Source organism: Phyllobates terribilis, unplaced genomic scaffold, assembly GCF_046119375.1.
Source record: "Phyllobates terribilis strain yellow unplaced genomic scaffold, ASM4611937v1 Scaffold_886__1_contigs__length_569868, whole genome shotgun sequence".
Classification (NCBI taxonomy): Eukaryota; Metazoa; Chordata; class Amphibia; order Anura; family Dendrobatidae; genus Phyllobates; species Phyllobates terribilis.
The window spans coordinates 395,093-413,927 of NW_027363646.1; the positions used below are offsets into that span (position 1 = coordinate 395,093).

The 18,835-nt window shown below is 43.3% G+C and overlaps 1 long non-coding RNA gene across 4 annotated transcripts in view; it reads left to right on the plus strand.

The window, feature by feature from the left end:
- Positions 1 to 205: 205 nt before the first annotated feature.
- The window catches only part of LOC141240607 (uncharacterized), a 173,562-nt gene continuing 154,932 nt past the window's right edge, over positions 206 to 18,835 (plus strand). For 2 of the 4 annotated variants that reach the window (XR_012305791.1, XR_012305790.1), the window contains exons 1-3: positions 206 to 331; positions 14,688 to 14,835; positions 17,054 to 17,134. This is a non-coding gene — a long non-coding RNA (uncharacterized lncRNA). The remainder of the gene's footprint in view (positions 332 to 14,687; positions 14,836 to 17,053; positions 17,135 to 18,835) is intronic. The other 2 variants (XR_012305792.1, XR_012305793.1) reach the window with 2 other exon arrangements.

The window sequence follows — 18,835 nt, forward strand, 5'->3', positions numbered from 1 at the left end:
CGTCCCCACATAGCCACCACTAGCCCCCACAGAGCCCCAAGCATGCATCCCCCCCAGAGCCCCCACAAACCCGCAGCATCCCTCCAGAGCCCACAACACTGACTTCCTCCTGCAGCTTCACCGGCAGCTGTGTCTCTCTGCCTGAGACTATGGAGTCTGGTGCTAAACTAGAACACGTCCATAATGCAGTCAGGACACGCCCCCCGGAAATGACGCCAGACCTGGAAGGAGTTAATACATTCTAGCGTTTACCGTGGTGGGAGACATGGCGGATGACTGCGCACCCCACACTGAGCTCCTGGGGGGGGCAGCCTGGCTTCCTGTGGATGTGGTTAGTCCTCTGCACTATAGAGAGCGGCACATAGACTGCTGTATAGCAGCAATGGTCGGTGACGGGTCAGAGCCGGGGATTACAGGGAGCCGCAGCCTCTCACCTCTCAGCAGTTGGACTATAAACCAGGTTTCCAGTCACTGACAGTATGGCTGGAGCTCTGCCCATGATGCACTGTTAGAACTTAGCGATTTCTGCCATGTTTGGAGGTTCCCGGATTCTGTATTTTTCTGCACAGTGTTTGTCCAGGAGGAAAAGGACCACAGAGCGCCAGTCCTGGCCACAGGTTGTGTCTGGTACTACAGCTCTGGTCTAGTGACGTGACAGGTGCTGAGCTGTAATGCCACACACAGCCTGTGCCCAGGGGTGGCGCTGTAATCCAACAGCTCTGGCTTTCTACTCTGGGAAAACTTATGTAAGGCTGAATTCACACATCTGTGCTCCACGGACCGAGCTCAGATCTGACAACCGCGGGGTCACCAGTGCTGATCTGTGATTATCTCCTAGGAATAGATGAGGCATGGATCAGGTCCGGAGGGTCGGGCCGGGTGGTCTCGTCCCACCACGGATGTGTGAATTCGTCCTTAAGTTAATATCTTAGTGTTGGAGTTCTCCTTTAGAATTTGTGTTTACATGAGAGTAATTTATTATAGTTTATTGTGTAACTTTCGAAAAAGGTATCGATTACTAATCCTGAGTTACAGCCAGTGTTATAGTCTAGAGCTGCGTTCAGAGATCTGCAGGCTTCTGAGCTGAAATCTCCCAGCAGTCCTTGCTGAGATCACTATTGTTAGCGTTGAAATGTTAAGGCAGGTGCATACAACCGTGTCTTCGGTCGGAGTGCGATCTGACAAAACATTGAATCGCACTCTGACCAGTGTTTGTCCAAGGAGAAAAATCAGACATGTGCACGGCCCCATAGACAGTCTGTCCGAGGACAAAAATCACTATGCTTGAGTTTCATCTAATATACGGATCGCGCTCGGCCATGCGAGTTAATGAGTCCTTGGATAAGATCGGACTGCACTCAGATGACATCTGAGTGCAGTCCCATTTTTCATGGATTGACGTAATGGAAGAGATGGAGAATTTTTTTTTATCTATGTCTTGTATCTTGTTTTGTGTCACTTTATGTACAGTCGTGGCCAAAAGTCTTGTGACTGATACACAATTGTGGTGTTCACTTTAGTGTTTTTAGATCTTTTAGTCAGATGTTTCTGTGGTTACTGTAGTACAATTATCTGCATTTTATAAGTTTTACACTTTTATTGACAAATACATCAAGTTTATGGAAAGATTCAATATTCACAGTGTTGACCCTTTTTTTTCAAGACTTGTTCCCTTCGCCCTGGCAGCTGGATATCGGCTGCTGGGCCAAATCCTGACTGACGACGGACAATTTTTGTCTAATCAGTGCTTGGAGCTGACTACATACATTTCTGATTGTCTACCTGCTTTTTGAGGATTAACCACAATCAAATTGAGATCTGGAGAGTTTACTGGCCATGAACCCAAAATGTCAATGTTACCCAGACACTTAGTTGTCACTTTTGTCTTGTGACATATTCTCCGTCATGCTGGTAAATGCATTGTTAATCACCAAAATGCTCCTGCTGTGTTCTTAGGCAAAATTGTGAGTGAGCCCACTCCCTTTTGATGATGAATAACTCCACACATGACTCGTCTCGGGGTGCTTTACTGTTGGCATAACACAGGACTCAAAGTAGCGCTCAGCTTTTCTTCTCCGGACATTCATTCTTCCATATGCCCCTAACAGCACTGACGCCTGCCTGCTGCCATTCTTGAGCAAGCTCTGCACTGGTGTTGAACCAATTCCATAGCTGAATCTATGTAGGAGGTGATACAGGGACTTGCTGGACTTTCTTCGGAGTCCTGAAGTCTAAACAGCAAATTAACCTCCCCCCTATTAAGTTATTTATTATGGTGCCATTTATTACATAGAGCTTTACATGTGAAAAGGGATATACATAGCAAAAAACAAGTACAATAATCTTAAACAAAAACGAATCACCGACTGGTACAGAAGGAGCGAGGACCCTGCCCGTGAGGGCTTACAGTCTACAATGAATGGGTGAGGATACAGTAGGTGAGGGTAGAGCTGGTCGTGCAGCAGTATGGTGGAGCAGTGGTTACTGCAGGTTATAGGCTTGTCGGAAGAGGTTGGTCTTCAGCTTCCTTTTGAAGGTTTCCACGGTAGGCGACAGTCTAATATGTTGGGGTAGAGAGTTCTAGAGTAGGGGGGATGCACGGGAGAAATCTTGTGTGCGATTGTGGGAAAAGAAGATAAGAGGTAAGTAGAGAAGATCTTGTGAGGATCGGAGGTTGCGTGCAGGTAAGTACAGGGACACTAGGTCACAGTTATATGGAGGAGACAGGTTGTGGATGGCTTTGTATTCCAAGGTTAGCGTTTTCAACTGGAGTCTCTGGATAATGGGGAGCCAGTGAAGGGATTGACAGAGGGGAGAGGCCAGGGAATAGCGGGGGGACAGGTGGATTAGTCGGGCAGCAGAGTAGAGTTATCTGACAGGAGAAAACCAACTCCTTTGCCATGCTTGCCGATGGGGCGAGGGGTGTGGGAAAGGTGGAATCCAACGTATGAAAGTGCAGCTGAAGAGGCCATGTCAGAGGGGGTGAGTCAGATACCATTGATGCCAAGGAAGGAAAGTTTGTTAGTAATGAAAAGGTCATGGATGTAGGAAAGTTTGTTGCAGACAGAGCCAGCGTTCCATAGAGCTCCTGTTAGTGGGATTGGTGAAGCGGGGGATGGGCAATAGGTATAGGGTTAGAAAGGTTGCGGAAATTTGATAGATTGTGGATGAGAGGTAGAAGTGACTGTGGGGATGTGTTGAGGAGGGCCATGATTTGGAGAGATATCGCCAGCAGTGAGGAGGAGCAGAGAAAGTGATATTAGTGGGAGCAGGAGAGCGTGAGGTGGCTGTCTGTGTTTGGAGACAGAGGATTGTATGTTGAGGAACAAATCTGAGGAGGTGAGATGGAGGGAGAGATGACCACTTCATTACTAGGTGTATGGATGAGAAGGGTTAGTAGAACGTGTAGGACTATAGTGGTGAGAGTGAAAACCAAGAGAAACATTTTTTACTATGGCTGTGCAGTTACCTTCAGTTATCTTCTGGTTCAATTCTGGTCTAACTCAGTGCAGCACACTGTAAGATTGCTGCCGGACAGGTCGTGGATGGGATCTATATGTCCCCGAAGTGATGGTGATGTAGGACCCGAAGAAGCAGGCTCCAGCACACATAGTGTAGGGAGTTAATGGGCCCAGATTAAAGGGCCGAGTTTTACGAGCAGCTGAAGGGAGCTGTTATGTTCCAAGTTCACTGATGAACATCTGCTTTCTTCATGTTGCGTTGCGATCTACCAGTGTCTCCGTAAGATTTGGCCGCTCTCTACTGTTATATGCAAGAGTGTGCCAATTTTCCAAAGGAACAAGGAGATTGAGTAGCTCAACAGCCTCTTGCCACTGATCGGCAAACTAATTTGGAGAAAATAATTGGACAAAGCCTGAAGGACGCTGTAATACAGGGCTGTGTTCTGGGGGATGGGTGAAGACATACACTGTGTTCCAAATTATTATGCAAATAATATTTTCTCAGATTTTCCCAAATTACCTATATGAATTGCAGTCATTGTAATTTTCCAGTCAAATAACTATTAGAGTACAATTGAAAGGTTTTTGTACAAACTGCCTATGATAACAGTATATTTTTAAAAAAATAAAAAACTCAAACTGCATGTTCCAAATTATTATGCACAGCAGAGTTTTCAACCTTTTCATTTTAATAAAGAACAAAAAAATTGTCATTTTTGAAATTATAAGCATTAGCAGGTTATTACAAACTGAAATCAAACAGTTTTCAACTCAAAACTTTATTCTAGGTGATGTTACATTTGCACATAGGACCGCTTGTTCGAAAGGAGCTTCTGAACTCTCTCGTCTATTGAATTTGTCAGGTTTTGGATGGTTTCTGCTTCAATTGTTTTGCATGAGGACAGAATACCCTCTCAGAGCTGTTGCTTAGATGTGAACTGCCTCCCGCCATCATAGACACTACTTTTGATGATGCTCCAGAGGTTCTCAATGGAGTTGAGGTCAGGGGAGCATGGGTGCCACACCATAAGTTTGCCCCCTTTTATGCCCATAGCAGCCAGAGATGCAGATGTGTTATGTGCAGCATTAGACGGGGCATTATCATGCATGAAAATGATCTTGCTACGGAATGCACGCTTCTTCTTCTTGAACCATGGAAGGAAGTGCTGTTTGAGAAACTCGACATACATTATGGAGTTCATCTTTACCCCTTCAGGGATCCTAAAAGGACCGACAATATCTCTCCCCATGATTCCAGCCCAAAACATTACTCCACCTCCTCCTTGTTAGCGCCGTAGCCGTGTTTGCATGGGGTGTCCATCAACCAGCCATCCTCCACTCCATCCATCTGGACCATTGAGATCATTTCATGCATGATAATGCCCCGTCTCATGCTGCACATAACACATCTGCATCTCTGGCTGCTATGGGCACAAAATGGGACAAACTTATGGTGTGGCACCCATGCTCCCCTGACTTCAACTCCATTGAGAACCTCTGGAGCATCATCAAAAGTAGTGTCTATGATGGCGCGAGGCAGTTCACATCTACGCAACAGCTCTGGGAGGGTATTCTGTCCTCATGCAAAACAATTAAAGCAGAAACCATCCAAAACCTGATAAATTCAATGGATGAGAGAGTTCAGAAGCTCCTTTCGAACAAGGGGTCCTATGTGCAAATGTAACATCACCTACAATAAAGTTTTGAGTTGAAAACTGTTTGATTTCAGTTTGTAATAACCTGCTAATGCTTATAATTTCAAAAATGACAATTTTTTTGTTCTTTATTAAAATGAAAAGGTTGAAAACTCTGCTGTGCATAATAATTTGGAACATGCAGTTTGAGTTTTTTATTTTTTTAAAAATATACTGTTATCATAGGCAGTTTGTACAAAAACCTTTCAATTGTGCTCTAATAGTTATTTGAGTGGAAAAATACAATGACTGCAATTCATATAGGTAATTTGGGAAAATCTGAGAAAATATTATTTGCATAATAATTTGGAACACAGTGTACAGTGGTGGCCAAAAGTATTGGCACCCCTGCAATTCTGTCAGATAATACTCAGTTTTTTCCTGAAAATGATTGCAATCACAAATTCTTTGGTATTATTATCTTCATTTAATTTGTCTTCAATGAAAAAACACAAAAAGAATTGTCCTAAAACCAAATTGGATACAATTCCACACCAAACCTAAAAAAGGGTGTGGACAAAAGTATTGGCACTGTTTGAAAAATCATGTGATGCTTCTCTAATTCGTGTAATTAACAGCACCTGTAACTTACCTGTGGCACCTAACAGGTGTTGTCAATAACTAAATCACACTTGCAGCCAGTTAACATGGATTAAAGTTGACTCAACCTCTGTCCTGTGTCCTTGTGTGTACCACATTGAGCATGGAGAAAAGAAAGAAGACCAAAGAACTGTCTGAGGACTTGAGAAACCAAATTGTGAGGAAGCATGAGCAATATCAAGGCTACAAGTCCATCTCCAAAAACCTGAATGTTCCTGTGTCTTCCGTGCGCAGTGTCATCAAGAAGTTTAAAGCCCATGGCACTGTGGCTAACCTCCCTAGATGTGGACGGAAAAGAAAAATTGACGAGAGATTTCAACGCAAGATTGTGCTGATGGTGGATAAAGAACCTCGACTAACATCCAAACAAGTTCAAGCTGCCCTGCAGTCCGAGGGTACAACAGTGTCAACCTGTACTATCCGTCGGCGTCTGAATGAAAAGGGACTGTATGGTAGGATACCCAGGAAAACCCCACTTCTTACCCCGAGACATAAAAAAGCCAGGCTGGAGTTTGCCAAAACTTACCTGAGAAAGCCTAAAACGTTTTGAAAGAATGTTCTCTGGTCAGATGAGACAAAAGTAGAGCTTTTTGGCAAAAAGCATCAACATAGAGTGTACAGGAAAAAAAAAGAGGCATTCAAAGAAAAGACCACGGTCCCTACAGTCAAACATGGTGGAGGTTCCCTGATGTTTTGGGGTTGCTTTGCTGCCTCTGACACTGGACTGCTTGACAGTGTGCATGGCATTATGAAGTCTGAAGACTACCAACAAATTTTGCAGCATAATGTAGGGCCCAGTGTGAGAAAGCTGGGTCTCCCTCAGATGTCATGGGTCTACCAACAGGACAATGACCCAAAACACACTTCCAAAAGCAGTATAAAATGGTTTGTGAGAAAGCACTGGAGACTTCTAAGGTGGCCAGCAATGAGTCCAGACCTGAATCCCATAGAACACCTGTGGAGAGATCTCAAAATGGCAGTTTGGAGAAGGCACCCTTCAAATATCAGGGACCTGGAGCAGTTTGCCAAAGAAGAATGGTCTACAATTCCAGCAGAGCATTGTAAGAATCTCATTGATGGTTACCGGAAGCGGTTGTTCGCAGTTATTTTGGCTAAAGGTTGTGCAACCAAGTATTAGACTGAGGGTGCCAATACTTTTGTCTGGCCTATTTTTGGAGTTTTGTGTGAAATGATCAATGATTTGATTTTTTGCTTCATTCTCTTTTGTGTGTTTTCCTTGCAAGCAAATTAAATGAAGATAATAATGCCAAAGAATTTGTGATTGCAATCATTTTCAGGAAGAAACTGAGTATTATCTGACAGAATTGCAGGGGTGCCAATACTTTTGGCCACCACTGTAAGAAGCATGATCTGTGCTGAACAGTATGGATTGTAATCCAAAGCCTCCATAACCAAGCTTGGCATGGAAGGCACTCGGGAAATAGGAGTGTGAGTTGGGGGTCTCCCAGTGGTAATACAGTTGGAATCACTGCCTTATTAATACAACGGGGAACTGTTTTTATTTCAATTAACAATTTAAAGGGGTTGTCTGAAACCAACACTGATTTAATTCTAAATCTCTATTTAATTTAATAATCTAATTGCTTTTCTAATATACTTTAATTTAAAAGTTAATCTGAATTTATTTAACTGAGGTGTGTTTGTATGTGTGTGTGTATATATTTGTTTTTTTTACTAACTTCCTGTTTGATAAGATTTAGTTTGAAAATCCCCAGTGCATCCTGGGATATGAAGACGGACGCGATCAGGGAGCAGAGGCTGCGGTCACTGCTGCTGCCTCTTTCCGCACCCTGAATGAAGCGTCATCAGTGATGCCTGTTTCAGGGGCTGGGCTAGTCCTTGCTACTCTGCGCATGTGTCGGTTGTCAATTCCAACTCTCAGTTGCTCAGCAGGATCTTGTCACTGTGCAATATTCTTTTTAATGCGCAGCGTCAGGGATTCCTCAGACGACACCGGGGCGATCACGCAATATCTCATCCTGCCGTCACTGTGTCACGGATTTCGTCCTGAATCGCGAGCACACGATCCAGATTACTCGACAGTTCAGCACTTTTTGGGGATTATGAATCTCAAGACTGCTACCTACCGGAAGCTAAAATGCAATAAATGAGGGGCCAGGTGAAGAAAGCCATAGCAAATTCTGTCAGGTCCCTTTGAGGTGCATTGTACCTGTTGGGTACCCTGACATCGTGCTTCCCAGGGGTTCTGTGAGCACAATACCATTCCAGGGTTCTACAGTGGGATCTGCTACATAATGAAGTTTCTCTTAAGGGGCACTTGGAAGGGAAGATGTCCTTATCACCCCGGTCAGTAAAATCTTTATAGTGGTGGCAGGATGAGCCTAACCTATCTCGAGGGGTTCCCTGTGTTCTTATGGTCACTAGAACAATTACTGCAGATGCGAGTCCCAGAGGGTGGGGAGCCCATCTGGGAGACATGGTAGCCCAGGGGACCTGGTCAGATATCGAAAAGGGTCTCTCCTCCAATGCAAAAGAACTTCTGGCGGTAGACAATGCGGTGAATAATTTCTTACCTTTCCTTCAGGGCCAGAATGTAAAGATCCTCTTGGATAACCTAGTTGCGGTAGCATATGTGAACCACCAGGGGGGTACATGGTCAAGATAGCTGATGAAAGGGACAGATCATCTCTTCCAGATTACAGAAAGTCACCTCCTTTCCCTGATGGCCCTCCATATAAGGGGAAAAGAAAACACCAGAGCAGATTTCCTAAGCTGCTATCCTCTGATGCAAGGGGAATGGGAACTAAATCAAGGAATTTTTACCCAAATAGCCTCCTGTCAGGTAGATCTGTTTGCCACAAAACTAAATCGGAAGACAAAGATCTTGTGTTCCCTAAATCCCCTAGCTGTGGACGCTCTCCTGATACATTGGGATTTCAGCCTGGCGTATGCCTCCCCCACCCTGGTTGGCTCTTCTTCTCATGGTCATAAGAAAGATCAGGGAGGACAAGGCCAGGGTTCTGCTGATCGCACCCTTTTGGCCCAGGAGGCCCTGGTTCTCATGCATGAGGAGCATGTCCATCTCCGATCCTTGGGTTCTTCCAGAGATTCCGTATCTTTCTCCAGGGTCCGATATTCCATCCTCAAGCAACTGGCCTCCACTTGACGGTGTGGAACTTGAAAGGACACTGCTAAATCGGAAAGGTTTTTCCCAAGGTCTAGAAACCATCCTGATGCACAGCAGAAAACCTGTTGCAACCCATATTTATGCCAGAACTTGGAGAAAGTTTTTGTCTTTCTCTGGTTCTGGGGTTGATGGGGGGGCGCCAATAGGAAACATCTTGGAGTTTTGACAAAAAGGTCATGAACTAGGGTTATCCACCAGCACCCTTAAAGTTCAGGTTTCTGCCTTGGGTGCCCTATATAGCTGTGATCTAGCGGGTAACTACTGGGTTTGTCTGTTCATTAAGGCAGCTTTTAGATCTAGATCTATTGAAAGCAGCTTGGTTCCCTGGGATTTAAATTTGGTTCTAAAGGCCTTGACTAGCTCGCCGTTTGAGCCAATAGTCAGCAACCCTTAAATCCCTCTCCCTTAAGACCACTTTGTTAATAGCTTTAACCTCGGCCAGGAGCATTAGTGACATCCAGGCCCTGTCTATGGCCCCGCCGTTTACTCAAATTCTGGATGATAGGCAGGATCTGGTCTAAAAATCACTCTCTCGCCCTAAGGTAGCCACTCGTTTCCACAGACTTCAGGAAGTCCTCCTACCCTCCTTTTGTCCAAATCCTAGTAACCAGAAAGAGGTGGAGTTGCATACTTTAGAAGTGAGGAGATGTGTGGTTAGGTACCTTTCAGTTACCAAAAGCTTTAGAAAAGATAACTCGTTGTTTATATCCTACCAAGGGGCTAGGAAACGGTCTTAAGTCACGAAGTCCACCATAGCTAGATGGAATAGGGAGGCCATTTCTCTAGCATATACATCTAGCGACGAGGAAGTGCCAGAAGGGCTGAAGGCTCATTCCACCCGGGCTGTGGCGACCTCCTGGGCTGAGAAGACAGGTGTCTCAACAGAAGACATATGTAGGGCTGCTACCTGGTCCTGTCCCTCTACATTCCATAGACACTATATATGTTAGCTATGGGTATATCGGCTGACCTCACCTCTAGGAGAAGTGTTCCAGGCTGTGGTCCTTCAATAGATTACTTCATCTCTGTAATTCTCTCGTGGTGCTGCCATGGTCGACCGATAAAATCGTAAGTTACTTACCGGTAATGGGATTTTTCGGAGACCATGACAGCACCCTTACATTCCCTCCCTTCACGTTTGTGGGAGCACTCCCCTTTTATTAATTATAATCTCACACTCAATAGGTGTCGTGTGGTATGGCAATTTTGTGATGGTTTGCTGTGTTCATTAACCTGGCGGTCCTCTCAATGCTCTGTAATCCAAACTGAGGCGGGAGAGAGGTGACGCCCTTTTAAGCCTGTAGGTTTCCTCTCCTTGGTGGGCGGATCCCCTCTCTCGTGGTGCTGTCATGGTCTCTGAAAAATCGTCGTTACCGGTAAGTAACGACTATTCATTTGATGGAGCAATCAAAAAGTTCTTCCCCAAAATGGTAAGTATTAAAAACGGGTCTTAGAAAATTGAAACACAAGCCAAACAATTTGTTTGCAAAGTTTAGAATTTTTTAAAAGCAGTAAAATGTTTTTGTTTTTTTCTTCTGCACCATTTCACTTTATTTAGAATTCATTGCCCTTGTTTTCTATATTTTGCACAGTAAAGTAAATGGTGTCTTTCAAAAATGCTGTAATTTTGTCCCACAAAATACCTCTCAACCCTGCTGTATTGAGTAGTGTCTGTGTTATTCAGCAAGTAAGAAAAAGATCTTCAGCTCACCTGGCCCAGCCTGCCAGTCCTCCTTTCCATGATCTCGGTGCTCGGAATTAGTCCATCCCCATCTGGGAGAAAAATCCTCAGTGAAAGTAAAAAATAGTTTTCCAGCACACGATGTAGAAAAATTAGAAAAAGCCTTTATTTAATCAATCGTTAAAAAATACAATTCCAACAGAGATAAAAGCATGTGTAAGCTTCCGCGTTTCGGATCATATTTGACCCTTAGTCATAGCATAAAGTACTGAATAAATGTTGCACTTTTCAAGGAAAACAGTCAAGGGAGCTGCCAAGGGTAACACCCACCAAAATCAGCTGTGATATTAGCTCACTAATTCAAGGCTAGCAGTGATCTAAACACTAGTATAACCCTATACTACATCCATCCTCTACAAACATATTACAATGTGAACTGTCACTTAGTAATGCACTAATTATTTGATCACTTTTTACCCAAGTTTTTTATATATATGAATTCATTGAATAAACAATTGATGCACTATTTAAATATATATGTAACAATAAGAGCTTCTAATGATATCATTACCTATTTTCTAAAAATTATTGTTCTAACATTTGATTTCAAGGGCATACTTTTCCCCCCAAAAAATAAAAAAAAATCTCTATTTTAAAACCATATGAGAATGGCTGGAAATTATTACAAAATGTAATTAGCATGTTTTGTTTTGTATACTATTGATTATAGAGTCCCCTAGATTGATCACAAAAATAAAAAAAAAATAAAAAATGTATTTAATAAATTCCTCAATTTGTCCCAACTTTTTTAATATAGATACATCAATACATGTCTTAGATTTAGTCCTGCTGGGTATCTGGTATTTAGTTTTAGAATCCATCGAGCTTCAGTCATCTGGAGTAATTTAACCCTATCTCCACCTCGCCGGGGAGCAGAAACAAATTCCAAAGCACTTACTCGCAGGCTACTTAAATCCACCTTGTGTTCATTCAAAAAATGTTTGGAAGCCCCCGAAAGACTGCGGGTAGTGACATTGTTAATGTCATAAATGTGCTCCGACAGTCTTTTTCTTACACTGCGGCTTGTAGATCCCACATATTGTTTTCCGCATATCGTGCAAAAAATGATATAAACCCAGTGGTCAGTAGCACAGTTCATGAAAGTCTTAAGATTAAATACTTGACCCTCATTACTTATGACAGACTTGTTATTATTTATCATGAATTTGCATAAACCACATGACTTCTACCCGCATCTAAATGAGCCCTTAGTGGACTCATTTAAAAAATGGTTGTAAATTTGTTCCAAAAAAATCCCTGACAATAGGAAATGTGAACTCAGAGAAAATACAGGCAAAATAGGTCGTACATGGTGGTCCACTAAGGGCTCATTTAGATGCGGGCAGAAGTCATGTGGTTTATGCAAATTCATGATAAATAATAACAAGTCTGTCATAAGTAATGAGGGTCAAGTATTTAATCTTAAGACTTTCATGAACTGTGCTACTGACCACTGGGTTTATATCATTTTTTGCACGATATGCGGAAAACAATATGTGGGATCTACAAGCCGCAGTGTAAGAAAAAGACTGTCGGAGCACATTTATGACATTAACAATGTCACTACCCGCAGTCTTTCGGGGGCTTCCAAACATTTTTTGAATGAACACAAGGTTGATTTAAGTAGCCTGCGAGTAAGTGCTTTGGAATTTGTTTCTGCTCCCCGGCGAGGTGGAGATAGGGTTAAATTACTCCAGATGACTGAAGCTCGATGGATTCTAAAACTAAATACCAGATACCCAGCAGGACTAAATCTAAGACATGAATTGATGTATCTATATTAAAAAAGTTGGGACAAATTGAGGAATTTATTAAATACATTTTTTATTTTTTTTATTTTTTGTGATCAATCTAGGGGACTCTATAATCAATAGTATACAAAACAAAGCATGCTAATTACGTTTTGTAATAATTTCCAGCCATTCTCATATGGTTTTAAAATAGAGATATTATTTTATTTTTTTGGGGGAAAAGTATGCCCTTGAAATCAAATGTTAGAACAATAATTTTTAGAAAATAGGTAATGATATCTTTAGAAGCTCTTATTGTTACATATATATTTAAATAGTGCATCAATTGTTTATTCAATGAATTCATATATATAAAAAACTTGGGTAAAAAGTGATCAAATAATTAGTGCATTACTAAGTGACAGTTCACATTGTAATATGTTTGTAGAGGATGGATGTAGTATAGGGTTATACTAGTGTTTAGATCACTGCTAGCCTTGAATTAGTGAGCTAATATCACAGCTGATTTTGGTGGGTGTTACCCTTGGCAGCTTCCCTTGACTGTTTTCCTTGAAAAGTGCAACATTTATTCAGTGCTTTATGCTATGACTAAGGGTCAAATATGATCCGAAACGCGGAAGCTTACACATGCTTTTATCTCTGTTGGAATTGTATTTTTTAACGATGGATTAAATAAAGGCTTTTTCTAATTTTTCTACATCGTGTGCTGGAAAACTATTTTTTACTTTCACTGTCTGTGTTATTCACTATGTAATATGTTGTTGTTTTTTATGGTATACTAATGTATAGTGACTAGTGATGATCGAGCGTGTTCTATTAACCTCTTCGGCGAGCACGCTGTCTAACAGCCGTGGCACTTGCAGGCACGGCGACCTTAAAAGAAATTTCGAGCATGCCAAAATATTCAGCGAGCACCCGAACGTGCTCGCCGAAGGGGTTGATAGAACACTCTCGATCATCACTAATAGTTACCAGATGCCTCTAAGGATTCGTTTTTGGCCTCTGTTTTACTGATGCTTGAAGTGAAAATTTTTGTAGCGCTAATGATTAATTAATATACCCCTCCCTCCTATTCCCATTCATGACCATGCAGGATTTGGAAAGCTAAATCCATAGACACCTCTATATCTTTTATCTGTTGCTGCATTTGAGTGCTCTGGGTGTAACGGAGCACTTACCGAGCCTCAGCCTTCCAAGGTTGCTTCCCTGCCCAGCACCAGCCTCTTTATCTTGATTGATAGCTCACTGTCTGATTTTCCTTGCCTGGTGCCTGACGTTCCAAAAAACTGTGAGCTATCATTGACACCTGAGGCTAAGTTCCCACCATGAGCTTTTGTGAGTTTTTGATGTTACAGATTTAAAGCAAAAAAAAAAAACAAGTAACCTATTTTACTTAATAGGTGCAGGAATGCTGTAGAAAATCTGCAACATCGAAAGCTCACCAAAAGCAATGGGAACGTAGCCTAAAGAGACTGATGCTTGATGTGGGAGATAATCTCAGGAGACAGAGACTTAACTCCTTATTTGCATGTGAACCAAAATGCTATTTACTTAGAAGTGCAGCAACAGATAGAAGATATAAAAGTGTCCATTGGTTTAGATTTACATTTCAAAGGCCTGCATGCCCACATCTGAGGTTTAGAAGATTTCCTTTTAAAATTAGTGTGTTGCTTTGAACTGGAGCTATTGCTCAATCAGTAGCGCCACACTTAGTCACAAGGTAGCCCTAGCCTAATGGAGCACCATAGACACTAGCACTGGGAACTTTCCCTCCGTACACGCAGAACATAAACAAAAAAAAAGCAATTTGGCACATTACTTAATTATTTATGTAGATTTATAGAATGAAATGTTGGATCTCGTACGAGCTCTATCCTTGTTTTTCACAGAGCTCATATCTAATATAGTCTAGGGCTGTTCACATATTTCTGCGGGCCGCGTATTTTTCACCGAAACACGTTGACCTGTCGGATTTTGATCCAAATCAAAGTTTAGAACTTCTCGGATGCAAAACAAAGCTGATGAAAATCGGTCTTTTTTTTTTTTTTTACCTACAAGAGAAATCACTGTGGTCTGAATGAGGCCTTACTCTATTGTTTATTTTTTTAAGCAGCGTTCATTCCAGGCTGCTGTACACATGAAGAGGGTTTACACACCTAAAATACATATATAAAACACAGAAACAAGCTACCATTGACAGACTATTATGGAGGGGGACACTGCCACCACGAGCTAACAGTGTGGATTCTGGTGTCTCGCTCCTTCCCTCAGGGTGTATTCCAAAAGCCGCCTCCAATAAGCAAGTTCTGGCCAAGCTGCAGGTGGAGAGGGAGCCGGGATTACGGTGAAGGCCCAGACTGCGTCTCTGCTTTACACTTACCAGGGAAAGAAGTATCTCCTGAACCTGATCCACACTCCGGTGAGTGTGACGTTTCTTCTTGATTTGTTTCTCTGTGGTCTTGTTGCGGATGTTCAGATACTGAATGAGTTATACAAAATGCAGCAGCTGCTCTAATAATAATAATAATAATAATAATTAATTTACAGGGTGGGTCATTTATATGGATACACCTAAATTAAATGGCAATGGTTGGTGATATCATCTTCCTGTTTGTGGCACATTAGTATATGGGAGGGGGAAAACTTTTCCAGATGGGTGGTGACCATGGTGGCCATTTTGAAGTCAGCCATTTTGGATCCAACTTTATTTTTTTAAATGGGAAGAGGGTCATGTGACACATCAAACTTATTGAGAATTTCATAAGAAAAACAATGGTGTGCTTGGTTTTAAGGTAACTTTATTCTTTCATGAGTTTTCTACAAGTTTATGACCACTTATAAAATGTGTTCAAAGTGCTGCCCATTGTGTTGGATTGTCAATGCAGCCCTCTTCTCCCACTCTTGACACACTGATGGCAACATCGCAGAAGAAATGCTAGCACAGGCTTCCAGTATCCGTTGTTTCAGGTTGATATCACCAACCATTCCCATTTAATTTAGGTGTATCCTATAAATAGCCCACCCTGTAGATCAGGGGTCTCAAACTCGGCTAACTATATGGGCCACACATAGAAAAAATGTGAATTTGAAGGGCCGCATTCTTTGCAGGATGATATGACATTTTTAATGATACCATATTGTTTTTTCTATACACCTTTTGATTATTTTTTGACCATTGTTTTTTTTTTTTTTATTTTATTCTTTTAAATGGCATTCATTTTATGGGCTATGGTACAGTTTTATAGTTTTTACAAGTTTACAGTTTTTACAATTTGTATTTACTTTTTGTGCCCCCTAATTGGCCACATACAGTGATTTTTTTTTTTCTCACAATTAGCACCATATAGTAATTCTAACCAATTTCTTGTAGTAATGTCCCCAGTCTTGGTCCTCATCTTGTAGTAATGTGCCCATGCTGGTCCTCATCTTGTAGTAATGTGCCCATCCTGGTCCTCATTTTGTAGTAATGTCCCCCATCCTGGTCCTCATTTTGTAGCAATGTGCCCATCCTGGTCCTCATCTTGTAGTAATGTGCCCATCCTGGTCCTCATCTTGTAGTAATGTGCCCATCCTGGTCCTCATCTTGTAGTAATGTGCCCATCCTGGTCCTCATCTTGTAGTAATGTGCCCATCTTGGTCCTCATCTTGTAGTAATATGCCCATCCTGGTGCTCATCTTGTAGTAAGTGTCCATGCTGGTCCCTAACTTGTAGAACATTCAACTGAAAAGAATCACTGACTTAAGCGGCCCTCAGGACCAGGCCGCAATCATTACGGGGGCTCCGGTGCCTGGGGGCCGCACTAAGCAGCCTCAGGGGCTGCATGCGGCCCTCGGGCCGCGTGTTTGAGACCTCTGCTGTAGATATAACACTGTTTTTTTTTTTTTTTTGTTTTTTTATAGACGCCCATAAGAGCTATCCAATATTTTAACATTGAAAGAGTTTGCTCTCAGATTACAACTTATCACTTATCCACAGAACAGATTGCTTGCTAATTGCTGGGGGACCCATCTCTGGGACTCCCAATCACAGGAAATCAGGTGCACGAGCCATATTACGCCCATGGATTGGCAGATGAGCGTGTGCACTGCTGCTCCACTCAAAGGCTAATGGGCTGCCGAAGATGGCCGAATTCACAGCTCAGCTATCTCCATCTGTCCCGTAGACAATGGCACCACTCCATTAAAAAAGGGGATGTGAGACATCAGTTCTTCTGATCATTGGAGGTCCCGGTTGTCACACCCGTACAGAATAGCCATAAAGTTGGGATCTTGGCACAGCCTATTTAAGAATGCTATAGAAAAAAAAAACCCAGCTCACCCACAGCGGCTCTCGGCGTGCTGAAGCCCGGAGATCGTGTGGCCTCACGTGTGTAAATCACAGGAAAAAGAAAAGGAACTCCAGCTCCATAAAATCCATCTTCATTATTTCATCTTTAAAAGTCCATTAATCCACAAGGTTCAAGTGAAAAACTTATGCAACATAGCAACATGTTTCACACGCTCAGCATTCTTTGTCCATCTACATACGAAATGACTCCCCTCACATTTAAATATGGTTATTTAAGAATGCGCCTTGTATCCATCAATCCATATTTGTCCAACATGTTTTCCCTTTTAAAGTTTTTGTACTTTTGTAGGGTCATGTTGATTTTAGCTATGAAGTTTCAAGGTCCCTTTCTGCATGCCAAGGTGTATTATTGGTGGTCGACGCAAATGAGGTACTTTTTCTTAGTGACGTTGTATATAATTATAATGCATATGCTACCTGTAAGGTAGATATAATTTGATATACTGTTACTTCTTTATTGTTCCAGATTTATTGTACACTTGCATCTATACTCTTATTAGATTCTGATTATATAGAGACAGAGACTCTGATTCCAGCCATGTCTCAATAACTGGCTGCTTGTTTTAGTTTTATCACTCAAGGACTAGTAAACCTGCTACCATGTAGTCCTCCACATTCATGAGCTCTATATATAACCCCACCCGCACCACTGATTGACAGCTTTCTGTGTGCCCTGTGCATAGGCAGAATATCTGCAGCTAATAAAGGGATTTTATCAACACTGCATCAAGCAGCTCAGTAAGTGACACATCGCTGGAATCCAGGTACCACGGGTTTACCGTAACTAGAGGGGCCAGAAGTCTGCGGCGTCTGAGCTCCTGCACTGATTAGAAGCACTTCACTATCATATTAAACCGTGAAGGTTTCTGCTAGCAGTGCAAAGGTTAATCTGTTCAGTTGAGAGCTGCTAGAGCTTTCCAGCTGTTCAGTGTTGGCCTCTCCCCTCTCCTATATATGCTCGCCTCTGGCATTCTGGAATTCCCAGTGTTAGATTTATGCTGCCTAGTTCTGGAGTCTGAGGTGTTGGTTTTTTGAAGAGGCGTTTGTGTGTTAACCGCCGTCTTTGCCAGAGACATAAGGAGACACTCCAATTTCCAGGGGGCCTGGGGTCAAGGGCACCTAGGTTTGAGTTAACTGAGGAACCCATGCTGTTGGGTGTGGCATCTTGTTCTGTTGGTCCAACTGTAGTTCGGCAGAAAGTGTGTGCGTGCGTGCGTGCGTGCGCAGATATCATTGTGTGATGTCTGTTTATATGTATTTTTGTGTTTCAAATGTGTTTATGCGTGTATGTATATGTTTGTGTGTGTGCGTGACTGCATACATGTGGCCTCCTGCTGACTATAGTTGGCACCGTGCGGCCTCCTGCTGTCTCTGGGGGGGGCGCCGTGCGGCCCCCTGCTGTGTATAGATGGCGCCGTGCGGCCCTCTGCTGTGTATAGAGGGCGCCGTGCGGCCCCCTGCTGAGTATAGTTGGTGCCGTGCGGCCTCCTGCTGTCTCTTGGGGGGGCGACGTGCGGCCCCCTGCTGTGTATAGATGGCGCAATACGGCCCCCTGCTGTGTATAGATGGCGCAGTGCGGCCCCCTGCTGTGTATAGATGGCGCAGTGCGGCCCCCTGCTGTGTATAGATGGCGCCGTGCGGCCCCCTGCTGTGTATAGATGGCGCCGTGCGGCCCCCTGCTGTGTATAGATGGCGCCGTGCGGCCCCCTGCTGTGTATAGATGGCGCCGTGCGGCCCCCTGCTGTGTATAGATGGCGCCGTGCGGCCCCCTGCTGTGTATAGATGGCGCCGTGCGGCCCCCTGCTGTGTATAGATGGCGCCGTGCGGCCCCCTGCTGTGTATAGATGGCGCCGTGCGGCCCCCTGCTGTGTATAGATGGCGCCGTGCGGCCCCCTGCTGTGTATAGATGGCGCCGTGCGGCCCCCTGCTGTGTATAGATGGCGCCGTGCGGCCCCCTGCTGTGTATAGATGGCGCCGTGCGGCCCCCTGCTGTGTATAGATGGCGCCGTGCGGCCCCCTGCTGTGTATAGATGGCGCCGTGCGGCCCCCTGCTGTGTATAGATGGCTACGT